Source organism: Dendrobates tinctorius, unplaced genomic scaffold, assembly GCF_039654945.1.
Source record: "Dendrobates tinctorius isolate UK_male_01 unplaced genomic scaffold, ASM3965494v1 ptg000036l, whole genome shotgun sequence".
Taxonomy (NCBI): Eukaryota; Metazoa; Chordata; class Amphibia; order Anura; family Dendrobatidae; genus Dendrobates; species Dendrobates tinctorius.
Window position 1 is genome coordinate 14,755,304 of NW_027361704.1, and position 14,140 is coordinate 14,769,443.

Sequence of the window (14,140 nt, forward strand, 5' to 3'; positions counted from 1 at the left end):
TCGCCCAATTTGGGTGAAATTCGGCATGCCCCCTCTCCACCCACAGGAGAGAATACTGCGCATGTTACATCTCGCTAGCGTCCCCCCCGTCATGAGATTGGGGCCCCTGAAGTTAGGCCTTATACATATAATGGGGAAATGTGAAATCTGTACTATCCCGCTCTATACAAATCCACAGTTCTCGCCCGATTTGGGTGAAATTTAGCATGCCCCCTCTCCACCCACAGGAGCAGAATACTGCGCATGTTAAATCTCGCTAGCGTCCCCCTGTCATGAGATTGGGTCCCCTGAAGTTAGGCCCTATACATATAATGGAGAAATGAGAAGTTGAAAGTAAAAGTGCTGAGGGGAAAACAACAGTTGTGACTGACAGGGACAGATTATAGTGACGGCGCCAAAAAGTCGCTGCTAAAGGGGCCGTACCACCACACACAACACACAAACATTGCAAAAACACCAAACAAACATCACACAGACAGCACACATACACCAACCCACAAGTACAACACCACACATGCCTTAGCACACCACACAAATACCAGACCATTCTAGACACACACAACACAAACACCACCCCACAAATACCACAACACTACCCCATAAATAGCACATGCATACCACACACGCACGTACGCATGCACCCTACGCACACAGATGAATGTTACTGAGCAGCAATATTGGTCAGGCAAAAAATGCCTCATAGTAAGATTCTCATTGCTTACTATACAGGGAGCTTTCATCACTGTAGCTGCTGAGGTAAAGAGAAATCTGAGCTCTGATTGGTTGCTATAGGCAACAAGACAAGTCTGTCTGTGAGGCGGTTTTCATTACTGTGATGTGAGCTCCTTCAAGTCATAGTAATACTGTGAGAGGGCTGCAGAGTCTCATGCCCAATGTTATTGAAGCCACTATTCTTATGGGAAACTCTGAGGGAGAAAATGTTTTTATTCCGCGTATTCCTTTGCTACCAAGCAACATGCTCTTCAATTTTAAGCGTCTGCAGTTCCCAATCTGACTTGCATTTGCTATGACTATAAACCAAGCACAAGGTCAATCACTTAAAGTAGCCAGCGTTAATTTGGAGAGCCCGTGTTTTTCACATGGACAGTTGTATGTTGCTTGCTCTAGAGTGGGTAACCCCAAAAATCTTTTCATATATGCACCTGAAGGTAAAACCAAAAGCATGGTTTACCAAAAAGCACTACAATAGATAGTTGTTTAACTGTAAACCAATTTTGCTCTTTTGTCCGTGAACTGCAGGGTGGGTCATTTATATGGATACACCTGGGTGGGCCATGTATATGGATACACCTAAATTAAATGGGAATGGTTGGTAATATCAACTTCTTGTTTGTGGCGCATTAGTATATGGAAAGCTTTTCAAGATGGGTGGTGACCATGGTGGCCATTTTGAAGTTTGCCATTTTGGTTGCAACTTTACTGTATAAATGGCCCACACAGGGGTATCCATATAAATGGCCCACCCTGTACTTATAGATACAACGGAGGGAGGGGGGAAGGGTTGCACTATGTTATTAATTGGGTGTAAATGTTTTATATGTTTGTGTAAGGTGCATACATTTTCATTTTTGATAAAAAATAGTTAAAAAAATAGTTGTAATAGTTTATATTACATAATATGTATTGAATATGTAAAATCAATAAAAATGTTGAAATCAAAAAAAAGTTGTTGTTTACACCAATGTTACAACAAATTAGTAAAATGACAAAATAAATATTTAAATTGGAAAAAAAAATTACTGTAGCACTCTGAAAATATCAATTTCAGGGTGACACTGAAAATTTTACTTTAGCTACAGTACCATAACCAACAATTTAACATAGTTTCTGCGAGCGAAGCCGCGGGTATTCTACTAGTATAAAATATACACTCACTGGCCACTTTATTAGGTACACCATGCTAGTAAGGGGTTGGACCCCCTTTTGCCTTCAGAACTGCCTCAATTCTTCGTGGCAGAGATTCAACAAGGTGCTGGAAGCATTCCTCAGAGATTTTGGACCATATTGACATGATGGCATCACACAGTTGGCGCAGATTTGTCGGCTGCACATCCCTGATGCGAATCTCCCGTTCCACCACATCCCAAAGATGCTCTATTGGATTGAGATCTGGTGACTGAGGAGGCCATTTGAGTACAGTGAACTCATTGTCATGTTCAAGAAACCAATCTGAGATGATTCGAGCTTTATGACATGGCGCATTATCCTGCTGAAAGTAGCCATCAGATGTTGGGTACATTGTGGTCATAAAGGGATGGACATGGTCAGCAACAATACTCAGGTAGGCTGTGGCGTTGCAACGATGCTCAATTGGTACCAAGGGGCCCAAAGAGTGCCAAGAAAAAATTCCCCACACCATGACACCACCACCACCAGCCTGAACCGTTGATACAAGGCAGGATGGATCCATGCTTTCATGTTGTTTACGCCAAATTCTGACCCTACCATCCGAATGTCGCAGCAGAAATCGAGACTCATCAGACCAGGCAACGTTTTTCCAATCTTCTACTGTCCAATTTCGATGAGCTTGTGCAAATTGTAGCCTCAGTTTCCTGTTCTTAGCTGAGAGGAGTGGTACCCAGTGTGGTCTTCTGCTGCTGTAGCCCATCTGCCTCAAAGTTCGACGCACTGTGCGTTCAGAGATGCTCTTCTGCCTACCTTGGTTGTAACGGGTGGCAATTTGAGTCACTGTTGCCTTTCTATCAGCTCGAACCAGTCTGCCCATTCTCCTCTGACCTCTGGCATCAACAAGGCATTTCCGGCCACAGAACTGCCGCTCACTGGATTTTTTTTCTTTTTCGGACCATTCTCTGTAAACCCTAGAGATGGTTGTGCGTGAAAATCCCAGTAGATCAGCAGTTTCTGAAATACTCAGACCAGCCCTTCTGGCACCAACAATCATGCCACGTTCAAAGGCACTCAAATCACCTTTCTTCCCCATACTGATGCTCGGTTTGAACTGCAGGAGATTGTCTTGACCATGTCTACATGCCTAAATGCACTGAGTTGCCGCCATGTGATTGGCTGATTAGAAATTAAGTCTTAACACACAGTTGGACAGGTGTACCTAATAAAGTGGCCAGTGAGTGTAAATTAACAATGCAAAACTTATTTCCTTAATATGGAAAAACCAAAATAATATGAATAATGTAAAAAAAAAAACTTGCACAGTGCAAAAAGCACCAATATAGTAGTGGGCAATAAATATATGAGAGAGTTGGCTTAGATATAATAAGCTATGTGCTATTAAGACAATTCTAGAAGTATATAATTCCATTCACAAGGAGAAATTGATGGTCATGCTTAGCTATGGGGTAAATAAAAACCAAAGAGAAGGCAAAAGCAGGGTAGTCAAACTCCTGACATGTATCATCACTAACAAACTGGCTTCTTCAAGGGTAAGGTTAATATTTTTTCTATTTAAGTCATTTTATGATCGGGTGAATTGACTTTATATTTTGATAGACTGGAACTATAAGGACACGAAAATAGAAATATATATATATTTTTTTATTTTTTTATTTATTTTAATAGGGTAAAGAAGGTTGATTTGAATGTTTTACTTTTTTGTATTTTTAAACATTTTTGTACTCTCAACTTTATTTTGTAGTCTTCTTAGGTGACTTGAACCTGATTGTTTATTCTAGATACTATAATATTTCATTGACATCCCATGATCAGAATGTGTGGAAGGTCAATGCATGCTAGAGATTGACAGCAGTATTTAAGTGGTTAACAGCAGCAAGCGGAGCACAGCTCTTTTCACTGCTGTCAGGGCTCGTTCACACTATGTTATTTTCCATCCAAGTGCTGTCCGTGGAAAAAAAATAGACAGCATTCGGACCAATGTTATTCAATGAGGCAGTGCAGTTGAATGATTTTTTTCACTGACCAAATCTACATGTGAAAAATAACCACAGCATGCACTAGTTTCCTCCATGTATCAGATGAGACTCATCCAATCAAGTCTATAGGTGCATGAAAAAAAATCGGATGCCGTTCAGAGACACAGTATAGCATCTGATTTTTAATTATAACTTGCAACTCTGTAACATTGGAAATTGTAAATGGTATTATAAATTATTAATAACTGCCGCTGTAAAAAATGGATTGCACTGTACACAGATTGCACACGGATGACAAATGAGATAAAAAAAACCTCACAATTCTGGTTGAAACTCTGATTTATTATTTTTTTTATACACTCGTGACCTTACCTTTAGAGGCAGATGATTGCTAGGACACAGCCTTTATCTGCTAGGACAGAGTCTGTCTTCTCCTTTACCAACTATGTAGTCAGGGCCGGACTGGGACAAAAAAGCAGCCCTGCAACACAAACCCCAGCAGCCCAAACTATAACACTCATCAGCCCCGATCAGTGAATTTTTGCTATACTTTGTCATCCCCTCATCACTCTATTAAAGGAGTTCTTTAAAGAGCTACATGTTAATGGCGTCACAGTGCGTATGATTGGACCACAGCTCCATTTACATGGGGCTCTTCAAAGCTACGTTTCCTAGGATCATGGGAATCCCAGTGGTCAGATCCACATCAAACAGAAAGTCATCCCCTATCCAAAAGATAGGGGAGAACTTCTGAATTTTGATAACCCTCCATACAGTATTATGGGCACCACATAGTCCTCCATACAGTATTATGGACACCACATAGTCCTGCATACAGTGTATTATGAGCTCTACACTATATACACACAACTCTACATTATAATTGACAGTATTATACTATATTATGTTACATACTGCTGAACATATATCACATTGAGACTACTGTATAAACATATGTATATACGGGTGCTGGGGCTGATGTATATATGGGTGCTGGGGCTGATGTATATATGGGTGCTGAGGCTGATGTATATACAGGTGCTGGGGCTGATGTATATACGGGTGCTGGGGCTGATGCATTTACAGGTGCTGGGGCTGGTGTATATATAGGTGCTGACTAGAGGCTGATCAGTGATGTATATACATACAGCCCATATATACATCAGCCTCAAGTCAACACCAGTATATACATCACCCCTGCCAGCACCTGTATATACATCAGCCCCAGCACCTGTGTATTATACAGGTGCTGGTGTATATACTGGTGCTGAGGATTACGTATAGATAGGTGCTGACTCGAGGCTGATGTATATACAGTGTACAGTGTTTATACATCAGCCATTTTGGGCACAGTGGCTGGTACTGAGGAAAAGAAAGAAAGAACAGAGAGAGAAAGAAAGAGGGGACATAAAAAAGAACAGAGCGAGAAAAAGAAATAGATGAAAGAAAGAACATAAAGAGAGAAAGAAAGAAATAACAGAGAGAAAGATGGGAAAGAAAGAACAGAGAGAAAGAAAGAGAGAGAAAGAACAGAGAAAGAGAACAGAGAGAGAAAGATTAGAGAGAGAAAGAAAGATTAGAGCGAAAGAAAGAATAGAGCGAAAGAAACAAAAAAGAGGAGAAAGAAAGAAAGAACAGAAAGAAAGAGGGGAAAGAAATAAAGAAAGAACAGAGAGAACGAAAGAAAGAACAGAGAGAGAAAGAGAGTGGACAAAGAAAGAAAAAACAGAGAGAAAGAAAGATGGGAAAGAAAGAAAGAACAGAGAGAGAGAAAGAAAGGAAAGAAAAAAGAGAAAAAAATAAAGAGGGGAAAGAAAGAGAACAGAGAAAGAAAGAACAGAGAGAAATTAAGAAAGATTAGAGCGAGAAAGAAAGAACAGAGAGAGAAAGGAAGAGGGGAACGAAAGAAAGAGCAGAGAGAAAGAAAGAACAGAGAGAGAGAACGAAAAAAAGAAAGATTAGAGAGAGAAAGAAGGAAAGAACAGAGAAAGAAACAGAGAGAGAAAGAAATATTCTATAAAGATACTATAGCAGCCCGGCTCCCATTGTAGTGTCCACCTGAGCCTCCCGATGCAGGACATATCATGATCCGCTCACATCGCCGGCATCCCCGATTCCAAGGCAATACCACTGTCCCCGCTGTCGGAGGAGGACACGGTGATCTGAAGCATTCCCTGAAGTGTCTCCATGGTTCCGTCACAATCTCCTCCCGAAATTACCTAATTTCCGGTCAGCTTCTAACACGTCAATTCCGGTAGAACACCACGTGCGAGTTTTAAAGTGCTCCTCGGGGCTCCGCCGTGTATTCCTGTGTCCTCGGGAAAAGTAAGCTGCCAGCTGGGGCAGTCTCTCTCCAAATCGGGACTGTCCCACTGGATACGAAACAGTTGGGAGGTATGAATGCTCCCCACCATACACCTCGTACACACATGGCTCCGCACGCCTCATGCACACACATGGCTCCACTCAGTACACACATGGCTCCGCTCCATAAAACTCATACACATGCGACTCTGCTTTGTACACCTTGTACACACGCAGCCATGCTCTGTACACCTTGTACACACATGGCTCCACTCCATAAACCTTGTACACATGCGGCTTTGCTCCATACACGTCGTACACCCGTGGCTCTGCTCCATACACACGCAGCTCCTCTCTGCTCCGTACACCCAGCACACATGCGGCTTCATTCCGTACACACCCGGATCTGCTCCTCTCCGTAAACACAAGGCTCAGATCCGTACACTTTGTTCACACAGGGCTCCATTCCATACAGCTTGTACACACCGCCGCTCTGTACACCTCCGGCTCCGCTCTGTACATCTCGTACACACGGCTCCGCTCCGCACACCCTGTACACACCCGGCTCTGCTCCGCTCCGTACACCTCATACACACGACTCCGCTCCATACACCTCTTACACATCCGGCTCCGCTCCGTACACCTTGTACACACACGGCTCCGCTCCATACACTTTGTACATACACGGCTCCGCTCTGTATACCTCGTACACACGGCTCCGCTCCATACACCTCATACACACGGCTCCGCTCACCTCATACACACAGCTCCGCTCACCTCGTACACACTGCTCCGCTCACTTCGTACACGCGCCTCCGCTCTGTACACCTCGTACACGCGCGGCTCCGCTCCGTACACCACGTACACATGTGGCTCCGCTCCCTACACCTCGTACACACGCGGCTGTGCTCTGTACACCTCGTACACACACGGCTCTGCTCTGTACACCTTGTACACACACAGCTCTGCTCCGTACACCTTGTACACAGACGGCTCCGCTCCTTACAACTCGTACACACACTGCTCTGCTCCGCACACCTCGTACACATGCGGCTCCACTCCGTACACCTCGTACACACACGGCTCTGCTCCATACACCTCGTACACACGTGGCTCTGCTCTGTACATCTCGTACACATGTGGCTCTGCTCTGTACACCTCATACACACACGACTCCACTCCATACACCGTACATACGGCTCCGCTCCGTACACCTCGTACACATGTGGCTCCGGTCCGTACACCTTGTACACACGCAGCTTCGCTCCGTACACCTCGTACACACACAGCTCTGCTACATCCACCCTGTAAACCCCTCCTGACCCCACACATACTTCCCTCATCCAGCACCAGCACAGCAGAATCCTGCAGACACCAAGAGGCAGGGATGTGCTCACAGGACCTGTGACGAGGTCACAGGAGGGGAGGAGTCAGGGGGTCACATGATCAGGGGTCTGGACAGCAGTCCTTGATCATGTGACCCCCCTGACTCCTCCCATCCTGTGACCTCATCACAGGTCCTGTGCGCAGAGAAGAGAGCATCCAAGTGACGCTGTGAGTGGGTGCGGAGGGGAGGGGTCTCTGGAGGGCGAGGATGGGGTGCCTGGGGGGGGCGTGGCAGCTTATATCCCTGCAGTCAGTGCGGGAAAGAAAAATCCTGGAAGGGTTGGGAGCTGCCTAGAACAGACAGGCCAGTGGCCGCATCAGCTGGCAAGAGGCCATTTGAGCGGGTGCTGCCAGCCCGCAGCCCACATGACAGCGGCCCAGAGGGAAAATGCCCGGTTGGGCACATTATCAATCCGGGCCTGTACGTAGTGCTTAGTGTGTGAACGCTATATGCAGTATACAGAAGCATTGGCACTACCAATTGTTCTGTAGGCCCTTGGCATTGAAATTTTCAATTAGTCTCTAATGCCATAGCAGAGCTGCTGGGTACTAACAGGCATATATCAGCTATGCCAATGAAGCCTGGCCCAGCAGTGGGCTGCTTTCACATGCATCTGGTTCTCCTATGGGTGACTTAGTTACAGTGGTTAAACAATAAGGCTAGGTTCACATTAGCATTTGAGTCACAGCGTGGTGCTGCGGACTTCTTTCCTTAAGCTCTGCCTATTTCATCATGCATCCTGTGTACCTATCTTTAGCATTGTGTACGCAGGGACATGCGTTGTATGTGGATGCCTCCGCCGTTTTGAAGTGCCCTCCGAACGTAACATGTTGGATTTTCTTGCATTCCGCGGGCATGTCAAAATGACGCATGCGGACGCATTCGCATACAAGACATGTCCCTGCGTACACAATGTTAAAGATAGGTACGCAGGATGCATGCGAAGTAGGTGGAGCTTAAGGAAAGAAGTCCGCAGCACCACGCTGCGGACTCGAACTCTAATGTGAATCCGGCCTAAAAGAGAAAAAATAATGTATCCAAGAGATCTGTTGTGATCTATGTGGGAAAAAATGTATAAAAACTTAAAATGTGTATAAAACAAATGAAAAAAAAAGGAATAAACAGTCACAAGATGACAAAATGCAAATAAAAATCAGTTCCTTTTGGTTATTTTTTAAATATAAAATTGATTTTATTACAAACATATAACAAAACTCGTACACATATTATGTATCCACATAACTGTGATAACCTAAAGAATTCATTTAACAGGTGACCTGGTGTTTAACCCCTTAATGACCAGAGCTTTTTTTGCTTTTGCGTTTTCGTATTTCGCGCCCCTTCTTCCCAGAGCCATAACTTTTATATTTTTCTGTCAATATGGCTGTGTGAGGGCTTATTTTTTGCGGGATGTGTGGTACTTTTGAACGACATCATTTGTCTTAGCATGTCGAGTACTCGAAAATGGGAAAAAAATTCCAAGTGCTTTGAAATTGCAAAAAAAGTGCAATCCCACACTGGTTTTTTGTTTGACTTTTTTGTTAGATTCACTAAATGCTAAAATTGACCTGCCATTATGATTCTCCAAGTCATTACGAGTTCATAGACACCAAACATGTCTAGGTTCTTTTTTTATCTAAGTAGTGAAAAACAAATCCAAACTTTGCTAAAAAAAAAAAAAAAATTGCACCATTTTCCGATACCCATAGCGTCTCCATTTTTCGTGATCTGGGGTTGGGTGAGGGGTTTTTTTTGCATGCCGAGCTGACTATTTTAAGGATACCATTTATGTGCAGATACGATCTTTTGATCGCCCGTTATTGCATTTTAATGCAATGTCGCAGCGACCAAAAAAAAGTAATTCTGGCGTTTCGGTTTTGTTTTCGCTACACCATTTAGCGATCAGGTTAATCCTTTTTTTAATTGATAGATTGGACAATTCTGAACTTGGCAATACCTAATATGTGTTTGTGTGATTTTTTTGTTTTATTTTGAATGAGGCGAAATGGGGGGATTGAAACTTTTTATATTTTTTTTAATTGTTTCATATTTTTTAAAACATTTTTTTTTATTTTGGCATGCTTAAATAGCCTCCATGGGAGACTAGAAGCATCCACTACTTGATTGGCTCTGCTACATATAGGCGATAAGCAGATGGCCTATATGTAGCAGAATTACAGCATTGCTTTGAGCGACGACCACCGGGTGGTGCACATAGCAATGCCTCGTCAACAACCATAGAGGTCTCTAGAAGACCTCAAGTTGTTATGGCAAATCATCGATGGCCCCTGATCACGTGACGGGGGTTGGCGATGCGCGTATTTCCGGCCCAGCAGCTGGAAGGACTGGTTAAATCCCACTGTCAGCGTTTGACAGCGGGATTTAACTAGTTAATAGGTGGGGTTGGATTCCACCTGCGCCTATTGCAGGCACATGTCAGCTGTTGAAAACAGCTGACATGTCCTGGCTTTGATGCGGGTTCACCGCTGGAGCCCTCATCAAAGCGGGGGATACTACCCGCTGACGTACTATCCCGTCCAATGGCAGTAAGGGGTTAAAATTAACGGTAAAAAATCTAAACAAAGAAAACAAAACCAATTTTTTTCATACTCGTGCAAGGAAAAATATAAACAGCGGTAAAAAGTAATACATTTTATCTTGCATAAAATAAAGCCACTACCATAAAAAAATGTACACTGCTCAAAAAAATAAAGGGAACACTTAAACAACAGAATATAACTCCAAGTACATCAAACTTCTGTGAAATCAAACTGTCCACTTAGGAAACAACACTGATTGACAATCAATTTCACATGCTGTTGTGCAAATGGAATAGACAACAGATGTAAATTATTGGCAATTATCAAAACACCCTCAATAAAGGAGTGGTTCCGCAGGTGGGGACCACAGACCATATCTCAATGCCAATGCTTTCTTCCTGATGTTTTGGTCACTTTTGAATGTTGGTTGTGCTTTCACACTCGTGGTAGCATGAGATAGACTCTACAACCCACACAAGTGGCTCAGGTAGTGCAGCTCATCGAGGATGGCACATCAATGCGAGCTGTGGCAAGAAGGTTTTCTGTCTGTCAGCGTAGTGTCCAAAGGCTGGAGGCGCTAACAGAAGACAGGCCAGTACACCAGGAGACGTGGAGGGGGCCGTAGGAGAGCAACAACCTAGCAGCAGGACCGCTACCTCCGCCTTTGTGCAAGGAGGAACAGGAGGAGCACTGCCAGAGCCCTGCAAAATGACCTCCAGCAGGCCACAAATGTGTATGTGTCTGCCTAAACGGTTAGAAACCGACTCTGTGAGGGTGATCTGAGGGCCCGATGTCCACAGATAGGGGTTGTGCTCATAGTGATTTATAAAATTTCCTAACTTGTGACGCTTGTCAAAATAAAAAAAAAACAATTACAAAAATAAAAATGTATTTACTCTAAGAGGCCCATTCAGGCCTAATGACAGAATGGTTAATGCTGCAATAGTTCCAAAGCTGTTTGGGTCTTTTTAAGAAACATAATACAGAACATACATTCCAACAATTCAATACTTTTAAGTATACGAAGCATCGGTAATAGCTGCAGGAATACATATATTCTTGGTGTGTAGACATAAATCTCCTTAGCATATGTGGCTCTAATGTTCAGCACTTTGAAGTAAAGAAAAAATATGACTTCTATCATTCCTGTCTATTGTTCCTCTTGGGCCTGAAGCCCAGAAGAATAACAGATGGTTATCGGTCAAAAGAGTAACTAGGGAAACCAGGAAAGCTGCCCAAATTGCTATGGAGACAGTCATATATCTGTTCACCGCTCTGTCGCTCATTACATCAGCTTGCTCTGTCATGAAAAGGAGCTCTGAAATGTTTGCAGCATACAAAACAGTAGATATGTAATTAGCGGTTTTCACACTATATACAGTGGGGAATATAAGTATTTGATACACTGCCGATTTTGCAAGTTTTCCCACCTACTAAGAATGGAGAGGTCTGTGTTTTGTATCGTAGCTACACTTCAATTGTGAGAGACAGAATCTAAAAGGAAAACACAGAAAATCATATTGTATGATTTTTCCATAGTTAAATTGCATTTTATTGCATGAAATAAGTATTTGATCACCGACCAACCAGCAAGAATTCTGGATCTCACAGACCACCCACTTTTGAGAAATGGGAGCGCTTGCTGGGTTTTGTGCAGCACCAACATTTCTCTAGGTCAGCGGTCTCCCAGCGCTCAGGACGCCCATGGTCATGCAAGCGCTACAATTCATGGTGCAGAGCGGTAGCACTGACAGGTGATGTAATCGGGACCTAATTGGTTCAGGTCCCAATGATGTTAACTTCTAGATGCTGCTATCGTGGCATTTGAAAGTGCTGCTTCACTCACCTCTCCGACGCCCCTGTGATGAGATGTGATCACAGGGGAGGCAAGCATGGTCATGGCAGATGGAGGTCACATGATGACCTCCGGGTCTGCCAGCTGAGGCAGCCTGTTAGATTCAGTAAGCATGTGAGTCTAACAGGCAATCTGATAGTGTTAAACTGATCTCATTCTCATTCAATGCAACACATGTGAAACAGCAATTAAAAAAACAAACAAAAAACAATTCCTGAATTTCTGATTTATATTTATTCAGCCTCCACAAAATCTGAAAAGAAAGCAATCAAAAATGTAATTTTCCCAAAACCGGTACCAATAAAAATGTCAACTTGTCCCACAAAAAACAAGCTGTCATATGTCTCTATTGGCAGAAATATGGAATAATTATAGCTATCAAAATATAGCAATGCAAAAACTTGTTTTTGTAAAAAAAAAGTGTGTGTGACAGCAGCCAAACATAAAAATCTAATATAAATCTGGTATCGCTGCAATCACACTGACCTTAAGAATAAAATCGTCTAATCACTTATATCGCACAAGGAATGGTGTAAAAAATAAAATAAATTCTTAACCTGCTGTTGATTTGTTCATTCTGCCTCCCAAAGATAGTAGTAAGGCTCGGCTCACATTTATCCTGCATTCTCAGCTGAGCGCTTACACTCAGGTTTCTGTGTAGATCTCTGAAATACATGATTCAGATGGAACCTCTGGCTGAAGATTCCATACAATGAGGCAGATAGATAGAATGTGGATACCATCTGACCAGCGATACGGCTGTGTACGTCTATTAAGGAGTGCTTAAAAGCTCAGTCTGCCACAGTTTTGTGCTCCTCTGAAAAGAAGAACAATGCTGAACAGAGGCCAGACGGAGTCCAGGGTAATTTTGCAGTCTCATTATAGTGAATGGATCCATCGGGGGTTTCACCTGAATCACGTCACTGAGAGATTTAAATGGAAACCCCAAAGTAAGTGCTCAGCGCAGAGCGTCGGATAAATGTGATCCCTGATGATATGTAAAATGTTCCCAATAAAAGCTTTAAGCCAATCCACAAAAAAAGCCCCCACTCAGGTCCTTTATCTATTAACGGGAATATAGGGGGATTCCACGTTACTGATAGTAAAGGCTGTGTAAAAGAGCTATAGCTCCTTGCCCCTCAAAAGAAATCCAACTAATTCTGTGCTCCCAAATCCAAATCCCCCCTCTTTTCTGAGCCCCACAGTGTGTCTAAACCACTTGTTTGGCATTTCTGTAGCGATGAGAGCACGCCTAACTTACGTGTCTCCAGAAGCAAGAGCTAGGCATATCGTGCTGGTCACTACAACGGCAGTTTGCAATATTCACTCAGCAACATCCACTGCTGCTTGTTTCCCCAAATTGTCACTACATCTGTAGATAAATTCCCAGAGGGGTGTAATTTCCAAAATGGCATCACCTAAGCAGGGATCCTGCTCTTCTGTCACATAGGTTCTCTGTATATGGAGTCCGCAAACTATTCTACAATAATTTGTTCTCCAAGAGTCCAATAGCGCTCCTTCCCTTTCCCTAGTCTCATTGCGTGGCTCAGCCTTACTGTACAGTCATGGCCAAAAGTTTTGAGAATGACACAAATATTATATTTTCACATGATCTGCTGGCCTCTGGTTTTTATGTGTGTTTGTCAGATGTTTTTATCACATACAGAAATATAATTGCAATCATATTATGAGTAGCAAAAGGTTATATTGACAGTTAGAATGAGTTAATGCAGCAAGTCAATATTTGCAGTGTTGACCCTTCTTCTTCAGGACCTCAGCAATTCTCCCTGGCATGCTCTCAATCAACTTCTGGATCAAATCCTGACTGATAGCAGTCCATTCTTGCAAAATCAATGCTTTTATTTTGTCTGAATTTGAAGGTTTTTGTTTGTCCACCCGTCTCTTGATGATTGACCACAAGTTCTCAATGAGTTAAGATCTGGGGAGTTTCCAGGCCATGGTCCCAAAATCTCTATGTTTTGTTCCCTGAGCCATTTAGTTATCACCTTTGCTTTATGGCAAGGTGCTCCATTATGTTGAAAAAGGCATTGTTGATCGCCAAACTGCTCTTGGACGGTTGGGAGAAGTTGCTCTTGGAGGACATTCTGGTACCATTCTTTATTCATAGCTGTGTTTTTAGGCAAGACTGAGAGAGAGCCCATTCCCTTGGCTGAGAAGCAACCCCACA

General features: G+C 43.2%; 1 protein-coding gene and 1 long non-coding RNA gene across 3 annotated transcripts in view; both read left to right on the forward strand.

The window, feature by feature from the left end:
- The window catches only part of SLIT3 (slit guidance ligand 3), a 1,050,869-nt gene that overhangs the window by 627,931 nt on the left and 408,798 nt on the right, over positions 1-14,140 (forward strand). The window lies entirely within an intron of this gene.
- LOC141087885 (uncharacterized) lies at positions 3,660-5,556 on the forward strand. Its single transcript, XR_012231753.1, has 2 exons — positions 3,660-4,928; positions 5,184-5,556. It is a non-coding gene; the product is annotated as an uncharacterized lncRNA (long non-coding RNA).